Consider the following 22868-nt stretch of genomic DNA (forward strand, 5'->3'; position numbering starts at 1 on the left):
GAGGCATCTGTATCTCCTTTGTGCCCACCCATGATAGCTGACATGTAGTAGGTGTGAAATGTATGTCCGCTGAATAACTGGAGCCGAGGTGGGTCTGGGACCTGTGAAGCAATGGTGTCTGGCTGGGGTGGAGGGTTTGTTCATCTTCACAGACCCAGAACACGTACGCCTGCTGACCTCATAGGGAAAGAAAGGTCAGTGTCTGCACCCTCCTGTGGCCAGGAAACCAGGAATGGGGAGGCAGCATCTCTCCTGCAGCCTAATCAGCCATCTGAGTACATCCAGCCATGAAATTAGAGTCTACAGCCTAAGCACCATGGCCATATCCAATTTTCCATCAATGAAATATTTAGCCACTCTACAGCCCTGATCTGCTCTGTCTGGAAGGGAGGGGCTCCTCCCTCTCCTCCCTGCAGATGCCACCTTGCAGTTCCCTGACCAAGCCTTTTTCTACCCTACTTCTGTGCCTTTACTAATTTGATGTGTATTCCACTCCTTCAAATCAGGAATGCCTTCCTCCTCCTAGTTGACTATCCAACTCCCCTTCCCCAAGGCCCATCTCCTCTGTGAAACCTTGGCTAGAAGTGATTTTTCCTTCCCTAGACCTCTGACCTCACCTGAACAGCAAATTCACACTTCACAATCCCAGCTGGGTGGAATTAATTCTTTTTGTTGTTGTTGTTTTGAGACAGAGTCTTGCTCTCTCGCCCAGGCTGGAGTGCAGTGGCTCGATCTCAGCTCACTGCAACCACCGCTTCCCCGGTCCTGCTTCAAGCAATTCTCCTGCCTCAGCCTCCCAAGTAGCTAGGATTACAGGCATACACTACCACGCCCAGGTAATTTTTGTGTTTTTAGTAGAGACAGGGTTTCACCATGTTGGCCAGGCTGGTCTTGAACTCCTGACCTCGTGATCTGCCCGCCTTGGCCCCCCAAAAGTGCTGGGATTACAGGTGTGAGCCACCAAGCCCAGCCTGGCATTAATTCTTTTTTTGGGGGGGACGAAGTTTTGCTCTTGTTACCCAGGCTGGAGTGCAGCGGCGCAATCTCAGCTCACTGCAACCTCCGCTTCCTGGGTTCAGGCAATTCTCCTGCCTCAGCCTCCTGAGTAGCTGGGATTACAGGCACGCGCCACTATGCCCAGCTAATTTTGTATTTTTAGTAGAGATGGGGTTTCACTGTGTTGACCAGGATGGTCTCGATATCTTGACCTCGTGATCCACCCGCCTCAGCCTCCCAAAGTGCTGGGATTACAGGCTTGAGCCACCGTGCCCGGCCTGGAATTAATTCTTAACTGGACCAATCATCATTCAAAGGGGATGAAGACCTTTGACTCAGAATGATGGCTTAGTGCTGCTGTGGATTTTCCCTATGTAGATTGGGGTCGGGCTGGGGTGCTTAGCAGAAAGTAGGAATGGGAACTTCCAGTGAAAACACTTGGTGGGACTTTCAGGGACCTCTGCCTGTCCTGAGCCCCTAAACCAAGGACCTTGACCAAGGACCATTCTCCAGTCTTGCCCCCACTCCAGACCAAAGACCTTGAGGAACAGGGAAGGACAGGGGAACATTTGGGGTCAGCTGTGCAGTACTGTCCAGCCACAAGGTGTTGCCTCCCAGATGCACAGTGATTGCCATTCAATGTGGTGAGTTTGGGTATGTTGCCAGGTTGCCAAGTAACACACAGCAATGAGCTGAGGGCAGCATACAGGCTGATTTCTGGGAAGAAAGGGCATCAGCATGGGGCCCTTTGGCCAACTCTGTATAATCAGAGAAGTACGGCCTTGCTTCACGCTTCTGGAAATTAGGTGTAAATAAGATATGAAATTGTTTGTAAATAAGATCAAGTCTGGCCGGGGGCGGTGGCTCATGCCTGCAATGCCAGCACACTGGGAGCCCTAGGCCGGTGGATCACTTCAGGTCAGGAGTTTGAGATCAGCCTGGCCAACATGATGAAACCCTGTCTCTACCAAAAATATAAAAAATTAGCCAGATGTGGTGGCATGTGCCTGTTATCCCAGCTACTTGGGAGGCTGAGGCAGGAGAATCTCTTGAACCAGGAAGGCGGAGGTTACAGTGAGCAGAGATCGTGCCACTGCACTCCAGCCTGAGTAACAGAGCCAGACTCCGTCTAAAAAAAAAAAAAAAAAATCTAATCTAATTTTTATACACATTATTAAAGTGATTTTCCCCAAATGGTTCATACAAGGCAACACTGGTTGGCCTATCACCAGCAGGGTGGTATTGTGTGGAGAACAAGCATGGGACCTGGATTTGGAGTCAGGCAGGCAGATGGGGCTTTGAATCTGGGTTCTGCTGTTTACTCAGCTGAGTTGGCCACAGGCCTGACCTTGACCTCCTGTACATCAGTGTCTACATTCGTGTTGAGCACGTGTATGTACAACATGTTTAGCTCTATAAACACAGCACTTGCATTTTTTGAGTATTCTGCATGTGCTAAGCACTGTGGCAAGCATTTTATTTTCATTACCCTCATTTGGTCTTCATAACAACTCTGGGAGGAAGACATTATTATCCCCATTTTGCAGTTGAGTAAACAGAAGTTTAATAGAGAGGTTAAGTAACTTGTCATAAGACACATTTATTAATGGGTAGATTTATGATTCAATGTCAGGCTCCAAAGCACAGTGAGATCTGCATTCCTGTGCAGTGGAAATGAAATATTTCCCTCCGGGGTGTCTGATGAGCAAATGAGGTAATCTGTATGAAAGAGTCTTGTAAACTGTAAAGCACTATTTTCCAAAGGCAAAGCCTCAGTTCTCACCTTCAACAACTTTATAATTTGACTACATTGATTAATAAGAGTTGCATAGTGCTTAGTTAAATGTAACCTAGTGTCAAAATCTACGGTGTGCACCTTAGCCTGTAGATCCAACGTAGCATCACCACTAACAGGACACAGACATGGCGTGCCACCTGGTGTGATGGGAAGGCACAGCCTCACCTCCATGGCATGTTCTTGCCCAAATGTATCTGACCTGATCGAATCAGACAAATCCAGATTGTGAGACGTTTTACAAGACAACTTATCCCTAGACTTTTCACAAATGTCAATGTCATGAAAAACAAGCAACCAACAAAGGCAGCGGGACTCTTCTAGTCCTCTGTTCTGAAGAGCAGTGGCACTATCACAGCTCACTGTGGCCTCACACTCCTGGCCTCCAGCTATCCTCCCACCTCAGTCTCCCGAGTAGCTGGGATAAAGGTACACACTACCATATCTGGCTAATTAAAAATTTTTTTTAGCGATAGAATCTCACTGTGTTGCCAGGCTGGCCTCAAACTCCTCAAACTCAAACTATTTTCCAATAGTGCTTTACTATTGGAAGAGAATGGATTAGAGGAAACTAAAGAAATATGACAATTAAACAAACTGGTTTCAAATCTTTGTTGTATACTGGATTTTATTTTTAAGTCGTATCCCAGTGACTCAGGAGGCTGAGGTGTTTGAGAGGAGTTCGAGACCAGCCAGGCAACATAGTGAGATTCTATCTCTAAAAAAAACTTTAAATTAGCCGGATGTGGTAGTGTGTGCCTTTATCTCAGCTACTTGGGAGACTGAGGTGGGAGGATAGCTGGAGGCCAGGAGTGTGAGGCCACAGTGAGCTGTGATAGTGCTGCTGCTCTTCAGACTGGGCAACAGAGTGAGCCCCTGTTTCTAAAAATGAATAAATAAGCCATAAAGGATATTTTGGGAGAATTGAGGACATCTAAATATATTTATTACATTAGCTAATATTGCTGTATGAACATCAAATTTATTGAATGTGATGAAATTATGGTTAGAAGAGAAATTATAAGAGGAATGTCCTTGTTCTTTTTTTTGAGACAGGATCTCATTCTGTTATCCAGGCTGGAGTACAGTGATGTAATTATAGCTCATTGCAAACCTCCAACTCCTGGGCTCAAGCAATCCTTCCCTCTCAGCCTCTCCAGTAGCTGGGACTACAGCCATGTGCCACCATGCCCAGATAACTAAAAAAATTTTTTTTAGTAGAGATGAGGTCTCACTATAGTGCCCAAGCTGGTCTCAAACTTCTGGCCTCAAGTGCTCCTCCCACCTCAGCCTTCCAAAGTGCTGGGATTACAGGCGTGAGCCACCACACCTGGCCTGTTTTTGCTCTTAAGTATTTAAGCATCATGAAATCTTTGGCTTTCAAATACTTTAGCAAATGCATATATATGTGTATGTGAATATATTTTTATATATTCACATATACATATATATACATACATATGAAGAGAGAGAGAAAGAAATAAAGCAAATGGCGAAGTTTTAACCCTTGGTGAATTTAGATAAAGGATTTACTGGTATTCCTGTATTATCCTTTCAACTTTCTTCTAGGTTTAAAATTTTCCAATAAAAATTGAGAAGTTTAACAGAATTTAATAGAGAGAGCAAGTAACTTGCCATAAAACACATTTATTAAAGGGCACATCTGGGATGCAATGTCTATATCAGTGCTAAGAGGCAATGGCTGTTTTTAAAAAAATGGCTATTTAAACCTTCCTCTAGGTTTAAAGGAACCCAGAGCTGGCCAGGCATGGTGGCTAACGCCTGTACCTGTAATCTCAGCACTTTGGGAGACCAAGGTGGGTAGATCACTTGGGTTCAAGAGTTTGAATCTGGGCTGGCCAACATGGTGAAATCCTGTCTTTACTAAAAATACAAAAATGAGCTGGGCATGATGGTGCTCACCTGTAATCCCAGCTACTCAGGAGGCTGAGGCAGGAGAATCACTTGAACCTGGGAGGCGGAGGTTGCAGTTAGCTGAGATCACACCACTGCACTCCAGCCTGGATGACAGAGCAAGACTCCATCTCAAAAGATGAAAAATAAAGGAACCTAGAGCTGAACACTTTAATCATATAAAAATAATCTTCACAAAACTTACTTGTTTGCCACACTTTTAATAAGTAGGGAAATGTAACAGAGGCCCCGCATGGTGCCAGGGTCTGAGGCACCTTCTCGACTCTTCTAAAGGAATGACTCTAATATTTTTCATCAGAGCTGCTTTCCCTTTGGCTATAGCATAGTCAAAATAATTCCTGCCCAGTCTCTGGGTTCCTAGGAGACAAGGCTTAACATCCTTGCCAAGACTGGTGAAACCTCTGTGGCCCTGGAGTTTCCATGGTGCAAACAAAGTCCTGGCTCTACCCACAGGCCACGCCAGCTGCACAGGATGGACAAAGATGCAAGAAGACCTAGCAAACGTATGTAGGCCACCATCAGTCATCTGGAATGCTTGTTTAAAATGCCCCATCCCTATGGAGGCTGAGTCCTGGGAATCTTCTTTTGTTTTTCAAGACAGAGACTTGCTCTGTAGCCAGGCTGGAGTGCAATGGCATGATCTGGACTCACTGCAATCTCTGCCTCTTGGGTTCAAATGATTCTCCTGCCTCAGCCTCCCAAGTAGCTGGGATTACAGGCAACCGCCATTACACCCGGTTAATCTTTTTTGCTTATTTATTTATTTATTTATCTTTTTTTTTTTTTGAGACAGAGTCTCGCTCTGTCGCTAGGCACCAGACTGGAGTGCAGTGGTGCGATCTCAGCTCACTGCAACCTCCGCCTCCCAGGTTTAAGCAATTCTCCTGCCTCAGCCTCCCAAGTAGCTGGGACTACAGGTGCGTGCCACCATGCCCAGCTATTTTTTGTATTTTAGTAGAGATGAGGTTTCAACATATTGACCAGGATGGTGTCAATCTCTTGACCTTGTGATTCGCCTGCCTCAGCCTCCCAAAGTGCTGGGATTGCAGGTGTGAGCCACCGCGCCTGCCCTATTTATTTATTTTTGAGACAGAGTCTCACTCCGTCTCCCAGGCTGGAGTACCGTGGTGCTATCTTGGCTCACTGCAACCTCTGCCTCCCAGGTTCAAGTGATTTTTGTGCCTCAGCTTCCCAAATAGCCACCATGCCTGGCTAATTTTTGTATTTGTAGTAGAGACAGGGTTTCACCATGCTGGCTAGGCTGGTCTTGAACTCCTGACTTCAAGTGATCTGCCCACCTTGGCCTCCCAAAGTGCTGGGATTACAGGCATGAGCCACTGGTTCCAGCCAGGAACCTTCATGTTAACCAGCATTCCTCTGCAGCACACTAAAGTTTTGGAACGAACTGTCTAAGCTAACATCCTAACCCCTACACCTAGCGTTCAAGGTCTTGCAAAGTTTGGCTTTCCTTACTCCTCAACAAGTACCTTCCCCTCCAGCCAGGCTGAAGTGTTCCTTAATGTGCCTTCCAGCCTGTGTCTGCTCAGGCCTGCCCTTCACTGGTATCTTTCCTATCTCTCCTTAATCCATGGGATGCCAACTCAGTTTCAAGACCTAATTCAAGTCCCACCTGCTCCCAGCAGCCTTTCTGATCACCCCAGCCTCCCTCCCAAGAGTTTCTTCCTTTCTGTGATTTCATTAAACATTAAATTGGTGGCACTCAGTTTAATACTGTATGATAGACTATTCATTGTGGGTTTTCACTTGCTTTGTTTGACTGAGTTAATGGTATCTTGCTGCAACCTGTGACATTCTCTAGGACGGGAATCACATGTTTCTTTCTTGCAGGCTCCTTAGTACCAAGGACAAAGTTAAAGTCCCAGGTAGATCCTGAGAACCAATTTGCTAATAACCAAATTGAGGAACAGATGGGAGACAAATCAAGTAAAAAGGGCGGAAGGGGAAGAGAAGAGGACTGGCCATGGCGGTGTGTGCAGGGCATGGGACATTTTGGTTGAGCCTGGGATCCTAGGCTCAGTGGATGGGCAGAGTTTGGGTGAACCCCCCCACTCCCACCAGCATAATTATTTGCATCTGGGGCTTGGCTGCTTCAGGGTCTCTGCCCCCACATAACAATTTGCATTTATAAATTTACATAGAAGTGAAGGAGCTTCCTGAGAGGAGACAGGCCCCTGTCACCTCTCCATATTCCTTCCTTATCATTCAAAGTCATGTATGGTGAACATGGGGATGGAAGTGTGGGTGGTAGAGCAGGATGTAGGTCATATGACTGCGCCTCAGTGACTTTACTCCCTCAACTCCATGGTGCCATATCTACCCCAGATCCTCCCTCCACAGACATCTCCCCACCTATGCTTGAAGCAGTTGAGACCAGCAAGTAGGGCTGTGTGGAGAGGGGACACCATGGATATTTTCTCATAAATCTAAATGGGACCTCCCTTGTAGGCTCAGGAAGATGAAGCTGCCACATTCATGCTCTTCCCAGATGCCCTATTTCAGTTGCCTCTGCCTGGAGTGCCCTCTTCTTTGGCGGCTGCCTGGTAAATTTTTGAGGACAGCCTGGCTGGACTTCCCCAGGCAGCCTAAATTCTGCTTCCTGTTCTCATGGTCCTGCTTGAAGGCCTCTGTGAACAGCTCAGTCTCCCCAGTAATATGGGAACCATGACCACTCTCAGGGTGGTAAAGAGAAAACAAGATAATACAAAGCAAAACAAAGGGCTTGAAATTGCTTCTTTACTCCAGTCTCCCCAACTTCACTGATAAGGCTGGTGATTCTGGATACTCTGTAGTGCTGGGTAGGAGCATCCAGAGCAGAGGAGGCTCCTAGCCCTCTGGATGCCTCTTGGCCATGAGCTGCCTGTCCTTGCCCAGACAAAGGAAGTACTCAACCTTAACGTCCATGGGAGAAAACCTAGGGAAGCAGATAGAAGAAGAGCTGCAAAGACAGCAGTCATTGGAGTAACAAGGAAAGGTCAGTGACCTGTGAATTATAAACACAGTCTAGACACAAAGAACCAGGAACCACAGTGGGCTCCTAATGCAGGAAAAGTGAAAGAAAAATCAATGGTGTGGGGAAGTTTCTCCTCCCATCTTTCAAATGGCTGCAGAAGGAGGAGGGAGAGGAACAGCTCTGAGCTGGGAATATATTAGCTGCCAGATCTCGATCCCGTTACCAAGGGAGTTGTGGAGTCCTGATCCCCGGAGGCCTCTCAGGAGATGGTAGATAATTACAGATGGGTCTCTGGTTTGGTATAGTTCTGTCTCAAGGCAAGGGATGGAATATATGACCCCTTCAGCTTCTGTTATCTGTACCGGAGCAGGTTACCACGAGACAAAGAGAATTCAAGAGGCTGTCACATAATTATTTGTGTTGCATGCTTCCTTTAGCTTTTGAGAAATCTCGGAACAAAATCTTCAGTGCTCAAGACCAGAATAAATTTGGTGGTTTTACGACCCACCCCCCATCTTTAATTTAAAATAATTTTTAAAACTTCAATCTCCTGAAATCCTTAAGACAGAAGAAGCTTTAGAGTCAACAAGAACAGGATCTTAAGCTTTCATTAGAAATGTCTGCATTTTTCTCTGATTAAAGGAAGGTGGGATATTAATGAGGAGCATTTAGATGAGGTTCTTAATTTGAAAAGAATATGAGAATTAATGCTTGAGTTTAATTGGAGCCTGAATCATCACAGATAGATTTTTACCCTCTTCTCCTTAATCAATTTCACTCTAATTAATTCTTCTGTGGTGAAGTCTTGTTACATTAGATAGTCTGCTGATCATTTCCACAATCAAGAGACTGTATATTCATGCATTTTTAATAAGGAACGACTGCATCATTTTTCATAAGTGATTCTGGTGGCTGGTGGCTGCAGCCGCTAAAATAATTATAGAGCAGATTACTTACTTTTAAAGCATTGTTTGCTGTCATATTCATCCTAGGTGACAATTTGGAAGAGCTCTGGAGCTGCTGTAATCGTGCAGAGGAGCTGGGTATTTAATATAGCAATTTTCAATGTCAAGTGTGTTTATTCATAGGTCATTGCCCTTTTTTTTCTTTTTCTCCTAAATAAGCACAGGGGTAATTTGGTCTTGCTGACTGATGAAGTCATGTACTAAAGACTGGAAGGCCATTCTAATTGTATGCTTAGTTTGAAACCTTGACTCTTGGAAGGACCTACTTCTGAAGGCTGACTGGCACCTTCTGCCTCCATCTGTGACTGGCTCACATATGACTGTGTATGTCTGATTATTACTTATATGGTGGGGAGCTCTCATGTCAGACCCTGATAGCCTTGCAAGGCTTGAAGGCTTGAAGCAAGGCACACAGTAATTCCAAAGCTTCAGCTGTTTATTGTTTAGCAAGAGGAAGCAGGAAAATCTACCTAAGGGAAAAGACTGCTTTTTGTTTTGGGAAAAACACTGGGCTTTTTCATTATGCAGAGGAAAGGCTCAGAGCTAATTCTGGAATGGACAGGTTGAGACAAGAGGAAATAAATGGCTATGTATGCTAATATAAATGACTGTCATGTGGTTAGTGACAGATAGAGCTACCCTAGTCACCTGGGAATTGGGAAGACTTCCTCTCATCTCTTGAGGAAAACAGAAAGTTGGGGCCTGGACTCCAGATAGGAGACATCTGAACAAATGCCTTCCTCTCTGTGGGAGTTAAGTGAGCTCTGTCATCAGATGGCAGGCCTAGCAGGCCTGGAGCTAAAAGGCAAGTAGGGCACCCCAGGCCATGGAGCAGTGGACACCAGGAGAGTTCAAGGCAACCTCCAACTTAGCTGTTTTTCTTCTGTAATTAAAACTCTCTTTTGCCAGCCCTAACAACTTCAGCCTCAAAGGTATTAACCTTACGATCTTGAGAAAATAAGAGAAGATCCTGTATCTGTGCTTGGAACAGAGTGGGAGGAAAGGGAGTGTGATCTTCCCTGAGACCACCACCCACCATCACCACCGAAAGCCTGCTCAAGAAAGCACTGTGGTCCTGGAGCCCATGTGACGAGCCACACATTGGCTTTGGGAAGCAGGATACTCATGGGATCCATACGGAGACAGAGGCTCAGGCTACGGTCCAGCTCAGGTGGACAGGTGTGGAAGTGGACTGAGACAAACTTCCTTCCCCATCTTCTGGAGAGAGACCTTCAAAAGGAGAGACTACAACTTGCAAAGCACACGGGCATGGATTATTGGCTAGCAGCCATCTGGGCCACCCTTAATAGACATTGCAGTTGGCCAGAGTCTCAAAGGTTGTCATGTCCCCCGCACTCCCCCCGCATTACTCTCCACACCAGCTGTTCAGGGAAAGAGCCCAACTGTAGCAACCACCAGCTCATTTCCCAGGAACGCCACTGCCAGCTGCTCTGCAGAACCCAGGGCCAGTAACTGGTGGTGTCATTGAACCTTAGGTTATTACTCTCACCCCTACTACAGATGAGGAAACTGAAAATTTCTGGTGCTGTTATTCTCTATAGTGAAATGGATCAAAAGCAGCATCCTTAAGACCACTGAAGCAGTTGCAAAGATTGAAAGGGCAAGACCTGAGCAAGTGTTTGGCCATATAGTAAATATGTGGCAAGCAGCCTGGGTGCCAGAGCCAGCCCCCCAAGACCCTATTTCACTGGAAAAGGAAACCTAGGCCCAGAGGGGTAACTTGTTCAAGGTCTATTGATCAGTGACAAGTTCAGACCTTGTGTCCCACGTTCCACAACTCCCAATCCAATATTCTTTCTGGATAGCCCCTCCGTTGGATCAATTTCTCTTTAGCTAGAGAAAAATGACATCCTGCCAGCTTGCCATGTATTTACTGTGTGGCTAAACATTTGTTCAGATCTTGGCCTTCCAATCTTCTCAATTCCTTCAATAGTCTTCAAAACATCCCTTTGGAGCATTTCACTATAGATAGTAACTGCACTAGAATTTTTTAGCTTCCTCATCTGTAACACGGACATAATAATAGCAGAGTTATGGCATTGAGATAATTTATGTAAAGAACTTGGAACAATGTATTCTTTTTTTTTTTTGAGACAGGGTCTTGCTCTGTCTCTCAGGCTGGAGTGCAGTGGTTCAGTCTTGGCTCACTGCAACCTCTGCCTCCCGGGTTCAAGTGATTCTCCTGTCTCAGCCTCCCAAGTAGTGGAACTACAAGCATGTACCACCACGCCTGGCTAATTTTTGTATTTGTAGTAGAGACGGGGTTTCACTATGTTGGCTAGACTGGTCTTGAACTCCTGACCTCAGGTCATTGGCCTGCCCAAGCCTCCCAAAATGCTGGGATTACAGGCATGAGTCACCACGCCCAGCGAACAGTGTGTTCTTTCAAGCCCACACTAAGTGCTTGATAAATGTTTGCTCAAAAAAGGAGGGTATGTGAACCCAAATCACTGTCATCATTTATGAAAGGCTCAAACAAAAGCTAATGCACAAAGGAGGCTGGAATCCAGGGACAGTTGAATTAAAGTGGGGTGTTCCTTTGGGGAGGCATTCTGATCTCTAATATTGTATCAGTCAGTCAGGGGTCCCAGAAGCTAGGAGAGGATCAGTAAGACCCTTATAGCTTTTGGGTCACCTGACCTGGCCAAACCTTGATGCACAATCCAGCCCCAAGGCTGGGATGCTACAGGAGATGGGGAGAGCAGCCAGGTGATTCACTTATAAATTTATATAAACTGCCCTCCATGGACTGTTATGGACTGACTTACCAGGTTCAGTTCTGCAGCTTTCGTCCTGGGTTCAGTGGCTGGGGCATCTGGGTCAGCATGGAGCACCCCAGGAAGGTCAGCATGGAGCACCCCAGGAAGGTCAGCATGGAGCACCCCAGGAAGGTCAGCATGGAGCACCCCAGGAAGGTCAGCATGGAGCACCCCAGGAAGGTCAAGGTATAGTTCTGGTGGAAGGAGAACCTCCATTTCCTCAGAATACCAGGAAACTCTTGGAATATGTGTAGGGACCAATTTCATTTTTTCCTTTATTCTTTGTCCGCCTTTCCTTTATTTTCTCCACTCCCCTAATATTTTTAAGTCCCTCACCCACACCCTAACCACAGTAGCTACTATAAAAAATAAAATCAGACTAAAGGGAAAGGGATAGTTGATGAAGGCGCCTCCACAGGCTGCTGTTCTACGTGTATAAGTCTTATCTCCCTTAGTAGAACAGAGGCTATATTTTGCATTCCACTGGGGATCTGTTACCTCAGTTTGGTCACGGAAAGTACTCAGTAAGTACTTATGGAGTAAAGTTAAATGTTCTAGTGTAGAATTTTATTTTTAGGGCGAAGTTCTGCATGCTAATGTGACACTACTTACTTTTTGGCAGATGGGGAAATTTAGGCTCAAAGTAGTTCAGAGGACTGGTACACACAGTCAGGGCTGGCCTGACAACCCTGCATACTCCAGGGCTCTTATTTCCCAAGTTGTCTCTAAAACATGCTTACTTTTTTTTTCTTGAACAGGGTCCCCTCTGTCACCCAGGCTGGAGTGCAGTGGCACTACTATGGCTTGCTGCAACCTCTTGGGCTCAGGTGATCCTCCCGCCTCAGCCTTCTGAGTAGCTGGGATTCCAAGTGCATGCCACTACACGTGGCTAATTTTTTAAATTTTTTGTAGAGACAGTGTTTCACCATGTTGTCCAAGCTGGTCTTGAACTCCTAGGTTCAAAAGATCCTCCTGCCTTGGCCTCCCAAAGTGCTGGGATTACAGGTGTGAGCCACTGTGCCCAGCCACATTTACTCTTTATGGACTGTTTCTAAAGCCCATTTTCAGGTTTGTCTGGGATCTGTGTCCCAAGGTAAGATAAGTGGCATCTACTAGAAGGCCAGCTACTGCAGATATCAGGTTAAAGGCACTAAGGAAGTAAATCACTTAGTAAGTTAACTTAGAAAGGCCATGATATTAAACTCGGAGCCAACCAGGATTTAATTTATTTGTTACCGAGGTTAATGTCATTTTTACTGCTTGCTAATAAAAGCCTGAGCTCTGGTGCCAAGATTCAGGAGAAATCTTAGTTATCATTTTCCCCTCCATTGGTAAGAAAATGGAGACTGTCAAATTTGGGAAAGCTGGAGGCAAGCGGATAGAGGAGAACATGGAGAACATTTCTCCCTTCTGCTGGTCTGCGGTCTGTTTCCCAGACAGGAGGATTCATGCCACCTTCCCTCATCAGTGTTGCAGCTGCCTTTCTCTTAAGACAGTTTGCTCTGGGAACACAGGTCTCTTCCTGGGACGAACTTGTCCTCACGGTTATCCTGATGCTTTGAACCATGCTATGGTCTGAATGCGTCCCCTCAGAAATTCCTGTGGAAACTTAATCCCCATGGCGGTGATATTAAGCTATTGGATGTGTGACTTTAGACAAGTCACTTAACCTCTCTGGGCCTAGTTTTCCTTATCTGCAAAATGATAAGAATGCCTACCTTACTGACCTCATCCAGCAGCTCATAAGAGCAATCAATGCCATGTTCATTCATTTAACAAATTCTTTTTTTTTTTTTTGAGATGGAGTTTCACTCTTGTTGTCCAGGCTGGAGTGCAATGGCATGATCTCGGCTCACCCCAACCTTTGTCTCTCGGGTTCAAGCAATTCTTTTGCCTCAGCCTCCTGAGTAGCTGTGATTACAAGCATCTGCCACTATGCCCAGCTAATTTTGTATTTTCAGTAGAGATAGGGTTTCTCTATGTTGGTCATGCTGATTTCAAACTCCTGACCTCAGGTGATCTGCCTGCCTTGGCCTCTGAAAGTGCTGGGATTATAGGCGTGAGCCACTGCGCCCGGTCCATTTAACCAATTCTTAACAGAAATCTACTCAAACTAGATCCTAGGGACACAGCTGTAAATAAGACAAACTCAGTCTCCACTTTCTTTTAGCTTACACTTTGACAAGGGGTTGTAGGCAATGAAATAATCATTGAAGTGACTGTGTGTCCCAGTGATTTATTGCTGTATAAAAAATCATCTCAAAATTCAGTGGCTTAAAACAAGAACAATCATTTAATGGGGATTGACTGGACCTAGACAGTGGTTCTTGCTCAGGGTTTCTCATGCAATGGCAGTCAGACAATAGCTGGGGCTAGAGCCAGAGTCGTCTCAAAGGCTTGCTCACTCACATGTGTGGTGTTTGATGCTGGCTATCAGCCAAAATATCCACAATGTGGTCTTTCTATGTGACCTGTGCTTTCTCCCAGCATGGAGGCTAGTTTCTAAAAGGGAGCTAGGCTGAAGTGCATGGCATTTTTATGATCTAGCCTTGGAAGTCACATAGTTTCACATTTGACATATTCTGTTGGCCAATGCAGTCACAAAGCCCGACCCAGATTCAAAAGGAGGGAACATAGATCCCACCAATCAATGGTGCCAACGTTATGGTGCAAGAAGAGCATGCAAGATGGGAAATATCATGGCAGCCATCTGCAAAAAATACAACTCGCCACACTATGCGTTACATGTACAGTTCTTAGATTAGTGCCTGGCACTTAAAAAATATTCAGCAAAGTTTTAACTATTTGCTTTTAGATGCTTTTAAGGAAAATCATATGGTTTCTGATAGTTCTTTGAAAGTCCAAAACTTTATGCAAATATGAGAGCTCTAAAATCTATGTCTCATGGTATCTTAGTCATTTGAACTGTAGGCTTCCCAAGAGGAGAGACTACGACTTTTCACTTTTTCTGGATTGTCTTACCCTTTGACTTAATTCCCTCTGGTTGATTATGTAGGTAGGATATTAAAGAGATGCCAAGACGCCATAGGTTAGCCTGTGAGAATGAAACTAGAAAATCAACACAGGCTGGGTGCAGTGGCTCACACCTATAATCCAGTACTTTGGGAGGCTGATGCAGGTGGATCATAAGGTCAGGAGTTCAAGACCAGCCTGACCAACATGGTGAAACCCCATCTCTACTAAAAATACAAAAATTAGCCAGGCATGGTGACGCGTGCCTATAATGCCAGCTACTCAGGAGACTGAGGCAGGAGAATCGCTTGAACCTGGGAGGCGGAAGTTGTGGTGAGCCAAGATCACGCCACTGCACTCCTGACTGGGCGACAGAGTGAGACTCCATCTCAAAAAAAAAAAAAAGAAAAGAAAATCAACACATAATGAAGTTATGTGTATATGAGTGTATGCCATGTATTTATGTATTATATGTGTGTGTATATATGTATGTTTGTACATATATGTTTCAGTAACCTATTGCTGTGTAACAAACCACTCCAAAACCTAAGGAGATACAATGACAACCATTTATCTTTCAGGATTCCATGAGTTAGCAGTTTGGGCAGGCTCAGCTGGAACACTCATCTTTACCTCACTTCGCATCAGCTGCAGCATCTTAGAAATGCAGGATAGCCTCATTCACACGTGGCGGTGGGTGCCAGCTGTCCACTGGGTTCCTGTGCTCTTTTTCAAGTGGTTTCTCATCCTCTGGGATGAGCAAGTTAGCTCAGATTTCTTTATGTGGAAACTAGCTTTCTAGAGGGTAAAAATGGAAGCTACAAGGTCCCAGAATGTCACTTCATAGGCCAGCCAAGAGTCAAGGGGAAGGAAACAGACTCCATCTCCTCATATTTGGATGGGATGGATTGTTGCAGCCACCTTTGGAAACAATCTATGGCAACACACAACAGCAGTGGACATCTGGGCCCTCACCAGGTGCCAGACGCCATTCTACCAGCTTCATATGGATGAACTCATTTAATCCTCCCAAACTCCATGAGGTAGGGTCTGTTAGTAATCCCAGTATGCAGATGAGGCAAATGAGGCAGAGAGAGTTTAAATAATTTGAGTCACACAGCTTGTTTGTGTGCTCAGAGCCCACGTTCTATGTGCCATTCCTATGCTCTACTGCTGTTCCTCTAAGTGTTGACACAGCTCACAGGCTGGGGCAGAATAATCAATATAATACGAATAACAGCAATTAAAACTAACCGTCTATGGAATTCCTGCTAGCAAGCATGATAGCTTTATGTTACTTCACTTCTTTGCTGAATCTTTATCTCCAGCCCAGAGCCTTGCAAGCTAGCTCTCAACCTTATTTTGTAGAAGAGAAAACAGGTGCAGAGAGGTTAAACAATTTGGATATTTTACCCAAGCAAAACATAATGGCAGCCCACTAAGTTGCATTAGCTACTCTGGGGAAAGGATGTGTGGATGAAAGGACAATGGGACAGCCCCTCCAGAACTGCTATGGGGAGCAGCCTAGATCCACAAACATCCTGGCCCTGGGCAGGGCGAGAGCCTGGCTGGTGAGAGGCCACTGCAGCCCTCCATGGACGGGTCGTACCTGAGATTAGTTCCTCGCTTGCTTGGGTCCTTGTTCTGACTATAGCTCATCTCCCTGCACTGGGAGCCTGCTGGAAAAGCTGTGCAGACTCGCAGAGGCCTGGGATCCTGGGCTGCTGGGCAGTTGTTTCACAAGACTCCTTGCCTGGAATGCTTTTCCTCCATCCTGGCTCAAAGGCCACCTCCTCAGAGAGGCCTTTCCTTGGCTGAGGGTGCCCCTTCCTCACAAGCCCTGCTTACCCCTGCTGCATGGCTTTCCTGGTGCTTATTCTCTGCTGTTAGTTACATAGATGGCTATGTTTTAATCTCCCCAACCAGAATGCATGCTCTATTAGGGTAGGTACTTTTATTTACAGCTACCTAGCATATAGTAGGTATTCAGTAAATATAAGGAAAAGAGAAAGAGTGAGAAAAGGAGAAAAAGAATTAGTATTCTGGTCTATATATTAATGTTTTATGATTTTGGTTAATGTTAGTCTATCCCCAACAGGCAAATCCATCCTTAGCCTGTTGACTACATTAAGTTTTGGAGCCTGATACGGGGTAGTACCAGACCTGGGAGAATTCACCAAGGCACGCTATGGCCTTGGGAACCCTTTTGGGGTCCAGCTGTCCTGTTCCCCTGGTGTTACTGTCTCTCCTGCTATACATCTGCTCTCTAACATCAGCAGATTGTATTTCCCAGGAGTGATGGTGAGTTTTCAAAACAGTGACTCTCCTCTGACAATTCTGTCTTCTACAAAGGCATGTTTAGTCATGTCCAGCTTCGACAGGCCTACGTCAGAGAGCACCCAAAAAGAGTGCTGCCCAAAGAAGCCACTGGCACTGTTCTGCAGGCCGTCTGCTCGAAGTCCACCTGGCCCCAGCCACTTGGCTCTCCCCAGCTTCTGCCCTTTGCCTCCAGCAGCCTCTGGACTCTGCTGGGCTGCAAGAGTTGATCTGGGCCTGGGTTAATGTGAGGTGCTTGGGTGTGTTTATTACCCTCCCAGAAGTAGATGGTGAGTTATCATCTCTTAGTCTCCCATGGACCCTTGTTCTGTTGGAGCTGGGAGAAGGGTAACCAGATGGAAAGAGATGGGTGTAGTGATAACATTCTTGATAATAACTAATTTTTTTTTAGCACTTACCAAGTGCCAGGGCCTCTGCTAAGCCCATTATATATATATATATAATCTCACTTAATCCTCACAAAAACTCTATTAGGCATATTATTGCTATTACTCCTATCTGTAACAAAACTGAGTCACAGAGAGGGTAAGTGCATTTGCCAAGGTTAGGCAACAAACACAGGATTCAAACTCAAGTTTATATCATGCTTTTTAATATTTTAGAGATGGAGTCTGTGTTCTAGGCTGGAGTACAGTTGCTATTCACAGGTATAATCATAGCAAACTACAGCCTCAAATTCCTGGGCTCCAGCAATCCTCCTGCCTCCACCTCCCAAATAGCAGGGACTCCAGGCACCTACCACTGCACTCAGCTCATCCATGATGTGCTTTTATCACCACACCATAGCCCTTCCTCCCAATACCCCCAAGCAAGAAATAATTTCTCTCTTCCTCACCACAAGGCAGAATGACAGAGACTCGGCCTTTAGTACCCGTGATGCAGGCTGCCCAGCCTGAACTCTGACATCTTCCAGAGGGTACTCACCTCATGGCAGCCTCTCCAGGGGCTGGTGTTCCGAATGGAGGGGAACCGGCAGCTTCAGGCAGAAACCAAAAGCCACCCCAACCTCACCCTCCAGACCTCCTGGAGCCCTACTAGCAGTTCCTGTGATAAGCCTTTCAAGAAGACCTGTGGGTTCCAACAGAGTCATTTAAATCGTTTATTGCCCCATAAACAGGGCTCTGCAAGCCCTCTGCACTCCTGTGTTGATTCAAATGCGTAGTATCTGTCTTTTCAAGTTTGGATTTACCTTTCCCAGCTGCAGGTACTTCCTTATTCTGGGTAGGCTGACCTTTGTCAGAGCAAAGTTGATGTGCTGGACTGGCAGAATGCCCTCCCACCTTCCAGTCCTGCATGACAAGGAGCTGGAGAAACGTTCTTCCTTTCCCTTCAGCCTGAGGGAAGTGGGTTTACCTAAGGAGAAGAAAGGCTTGGCGAGGCAGTGGAAGAAATTAGACCTACAGAGTCCTCGCATCACCATCCTGAAGGCCCTCTGCTGGGGCCTCGCCTGGGACACAAGTTGCGACTCATTGCCCACTTTATCTCATGCAGTCCTTACAACTTCTTTTATTTTTTTGAGACACAGTCTTGCTCTGTTGCCCAGGCTAGAGTGTAGTGACATGATCCCGAGTTTAAGTGATTCTCCTGCCTCAGCCTCCTGAGTAGCTGGTATTACAGGTGCCTGCCACCACACTCATTTAATTTTTGTATTTTTAGTAGGGACAGGGTTTCATCATGTTGGTGAGGCTGGTCTTGAACTCCTGACCTTGTGATCCCCACATCTCAGCCTCCCAAAGTGCTGGGATTACAGGCATGAGCCACTGCTCCCAGCCCACACTTCTTTTTAGGTATTCCCACCTGAGATGAGGAAGCAGTACCCAGGAACTTATAACCTCAGGTGATCACATAGTTAACCAGTGGCTGCCTCAGGCAGGTTCTGATAGGAGTAAAATCCACTAAATGATTCTAATGAGGTTTTTGCTTAGGCAGAGGCAGGGTTAGGAAACAAGCAAAGCTGATGGGGCACCCAGAGACTAGCAACAACAGGAAGCTCTTACCACCTGTTGTGCCAAACCCCCTATTAACCTTAATAGGTGAGGCACTAGGCTCAAGAGGTGGAAGAGACCTCCAGCTAGAAAATAAGACAGGAGGATTTATTAGGGGGTTACATACAGAGGAGAGAGTCCCCTGACAATAGGCTGGACAGGAGAACTACCTTACATACAGAAATGGTCCAGTGTCCACGGGCTGGACAATATAACTGCATGGCCCCGTGGTGGCGGCAGAGCAGGAAAATTGCAACCACCTGCTAACATCATTCAGTTTATATAGCATTTTCACCCTTTCCCTAAAACTTCCACCTGACAAACTTCATTTAACCCAAAACACAGGGGCTCAGTCCTCTGTACATCTGTCTTCTATGGGACGGAATGGGACAGTGGCTCAGATGTTTGTCATAGATAAGGAACAAATCTCTGGATTGACCACTCACAGATTCCCTAGCTCAGAACATACATTCATGTGCATCTGCCATATAGGGTCATTCTAAGGGTATCCTTGAATTATTACTCTCAGGATGGGCTTGGTGGCTCACACCTGTAATCCCAGCACTTTGGGAGGCCAAAGTGGACAGATCACTTGAAGTCAGGGGTTTGAGAAAAGCCTGGCCAACATGGTGAAACCCCATCTCTACTAAAAATACAAAAAGAAGGCAGGCATGATGGTGCTCACCTGTAGTCCCAGCTACTTGCGAGGCTGAGATGGATCTCTTGAACCTAGGAGGCAGAGGTTGCAGTGAGGCGAAATTGCCCCACTGCACTCCAGCCTGGGCAACTGAGACTCTGTCTCAAAAAAAAAAAAATTATTACTCTCAGATGCATGTACCCTATACTACCCCGAAGCCTAACAGGTCAAAGAGCGAAAAGAGTACAACCAGAGATGAGGGGTGAGAATTGGAACCATGGGAATAGACCTAAGAATCTTGGAGAGACACTCACTGCCAGGATCAGGCTCCAAAGCAAGGAGGGAACAGGAAAAAAATATCCCTACCTCTCTTTTCTCCACCTCTCCCATCCCTTCCATTCCTCCCATAGCCAAACCCATGCAGAAGCCAGAGCCCAAGGAAACCAGGATGATGCAATCTAAAGAGGTCAGTCACCCAGGCACAGAGCAGTGTAGAGAAGGATGGGGTTATGGGTTGTGGCAGAAGGAGCATAACCAGTATAGAGGTGGAGCTGGACTTTGAGCCATGAACTCTTTTTTTTTTTTTTTTTGAGATGGAGTTTCACTCTTGTTGCTCAGGCTGGAGTGCAGTGGTGCGATCTCTGCTCACCGCAATCTCCGCCTCCCAGGTTCAAGTGATTCTTCTGCCTCAGACTCCCACATAGTAGGGATTACAGGCGTGCACCACCATACCCAGCTAATGTTTTTGTTTGTTTTTTAGTACAGATGGGGTTTCACCATGTTGGTCAGGCTGGTCTCAAACTCCTGACTTCAAATGATCCATCACCTCAGGCTCCCAAAGTGCTGGGATTACAGGTGTGAGCCACTGCACCCAGCCATGCCATGAACTCTTGAGAGCCCTGATGCTTTGCTGTGGTTCTTTCAAGCTGAGACACCTTCCTACCACGAAGCACCATTGACTCTGGTGCAAGCCCTCTCAGAGATCCTGTCACGGGTCTAGCTCAGATATTAATTAGAATGATCCTTTCCCTACTTTTTTCTCTTCCTTGCTCCTGTAGGAATCTCTCCCAGATAATGAAATTGACTGGGCCCAGGCTTCTGGCCAGCTGGATCCCACCACAGCCCTAACTGCTGATTCCACATTCGTTGGGATTTTTGCTTACATGGCCCTACAATGGGTCCTGGAGAAAGCTCTTTCCGTTTCTGACCAACCATCTCCCCTCCCCATCCTTCACCCCGCTAGTCTAGTGTTTCCACCTAAGCCTCACATTTTTCTCTGCAGATTTGGCAGCCCTTGTCATGAGTGGGCAGTTGCTGGTAGCATTACTGCTGTCTGTTGCCATTCTGGGGCAGGGACTGAGGATGTGCGGTGAATTACCCAGACCAGAAGGAAGCTCAGAAGGCACTGGTCCTCTCAGGTAGCACCCAGATCCAATGTGAGCCATGAGGCATGAGGGCTGGTTAAGTGAAAAGCTTTGGAGTGCTGACAGGTGGTCCCTCTGTTGTGCCAGGAAATTACTTCAGGGCAAGAAAAACAAAGGGGAGTCCATCTTCTAATGTAACTGGCGCCACAGCAACAAGGTGTGTCAGCTATAAATTCTCTCTCTCTCTCTCTCTCTCTCTCTCTCTCTCTCTCTCTCTCTCTCTCTCTCTCTCTCTCTCACCGATTCTAGCCTGGGGACTGGCCTCAGGCTAGTCAGAAATTTGCCTGAAAACATCATTCCTTGGGGTGGTGGGACTTCTGAGTAAGCCAGTCTGACTTGAATTTTGACTTCTCATACTCCATTCTATCCACCCACCTGAATGCTGATCTCTACCAACTGTCTGTGTGCCTTGCATTTCAATCAGCAGCCTTACAAAGGATGAGGAGGAGGAGGAGGAGGATGATAGCCAACATTGACTGTTCTTTAGCTACTGTTCTAAGTACTTTACAAATACCAGATAATTTCATCTTCATAACACTGTTGTTACTCCCATTTTACAGATGAAGAAACCAAAGCTTAAATAGATCACATGATTTGGTCAAGGTCACCCATGTCATAGAGGCTGAATCCAAAACTAGTGAAGCCTCCGGAGCCCAGGCTCTAGCCATGACCCTGTGTTGCCTATTGATGATACAGTGTAGGTTTTTTCCTTCTTTTTCTTTTATTGAAAGTCTTTATTGAATTATAATTGGCCTACCACTAACTGCAATATGTGTTTTTTAAATACAATTTGATGAGTTTTGACATGCATACACCCATAAAACCACTGTTACAATCAAGATAATGAGTATGTCCATCATTCCCAAAAGCTTCCCTGTACCCCTCGGTAACCCATCCCTCACTCCCCGCCCCATCCTGTTCCTAGGCAACCAATCATCTGTTTTCTGTCAGATTAATTTGCATTTTCTGGAGTTTTATATATGGAAACAGACAGCATGTACTCTTTTTTGGTCTGGCTTCTTTCACTCAGTATAATTATTTTTAGGTTTGTCCATATTGTTGCATGTATCAACAGTTCAATCCTTTCTATTGCTGAGTACTATTCCATCATAGAGGTGTACTAAATTTGTTTATTCAATTCTTGATGGACATTGCATAGTTTACAAATCAAGCTGCTATGAACTTTCAAGAGCAAGTCTTTTGTGAACATATTTTCAGTTCCCTAGGGTAAATATCTGGGTGGACAATGGCTAGATCATATAGTAAGTGTATGTTTAATTTTGTGAAAAATGGCCAAACTATTTCCCTAGGTGGTCATACCTTTTTACATCCCCACCAGTGTATGAGGAGTTCCAGTTGCTCCACTTCCTGAACAACATTTGGTATAGTCCTTTTTTTTTTTTTTTTTGAGACAGAGTCTCACTCTTGTTGCCTAGGCTGGAGTACAGTGGCCTGAATATGACTCACTATAGCCAAAGCCTCCCAGGCTCAAGTGATCCTCCCACCTCAGTCTTCTGAATAGCTGGGACTACCAGGCCCAGCTAATTGAAAAAAAAAATTTTATTTTAGAGACAGGATCTCACTATGTTGCCCAGGCTGGTCTTAAACTTTTGGGCTCAAATGACCCACCCATGTCAGCCTCCCAGTGTGCTGGGATTATAGGCATGAGCCCTGTGCCCAGCTGGTATATTCTTCCTAATTCTAGCCATTCTAGTAGATATGTAGTAGTTTCTCCTCCAGGTATTAATTTGCATTTCCCACTAATGACTAATTATATTAAACTACCTTTTCATTTGCTTATTTGCCATCTTTATATCTTCTTTCGTGAAATGTTTGTTAAAATCTTTTTGACTGCTTTTTAAAAATTAGGTTGTCTTACAGAGTTGTAGGAGTTCTTTATATATCCTGGAACAAGTCCTTTGTCAGAAATAGGTTTTGCAGCTTTTTATACGTCTCACCTTTTCAGTTTTGTAACAATGTCTTTTAAAGAACAAAAGTTTTAAATTTTGAAGTCCAACTTACTGATTTTTAAATAGCTAAGGCTTTTTCTTCCCCTGATGAATGAAGAGA

General features: G+C 45.5%; 1 long non-coding RNA gene across 1 annotated transcript; it reads right to left on the reverse strand.

Annotated features, from left to right (window-relative positions):
* Window positions 1–3406: 3406 nt before the first annotated feature.
* LOC118147334 (uncharacterized) lies at window positions 3407–17818 on the reverse strand. The gene is made up of 3 exons (XR_004733623.3): window positions 17677–17818; window positions 11452–11636; window positions 3407–8736 (listed from the first exon to the last, which is right to left on the reverse strand). It is a non-coding gene; the product is annotated as an uncharacterized LOC118147334 (long non-coding RNA).
* Window positions 17819–22868: the final 5050 nt, after the last annotated feature.

The sequence above is a fragment of the Callithrix jacchus genome, chromosome 14, assembly GCF_049354715.1.
Source record: "Callithrix jacchus isolate 240 chromosome 14, calJac240_pri, whole genome shotgun sequence".
In the NCBI taxonomy this organism is placed as follows: Eukaryota; Metazoa; Chordata; class Mammalia; order Primates; family Cebidae; genus Callithrix; species Callithrix jacchus.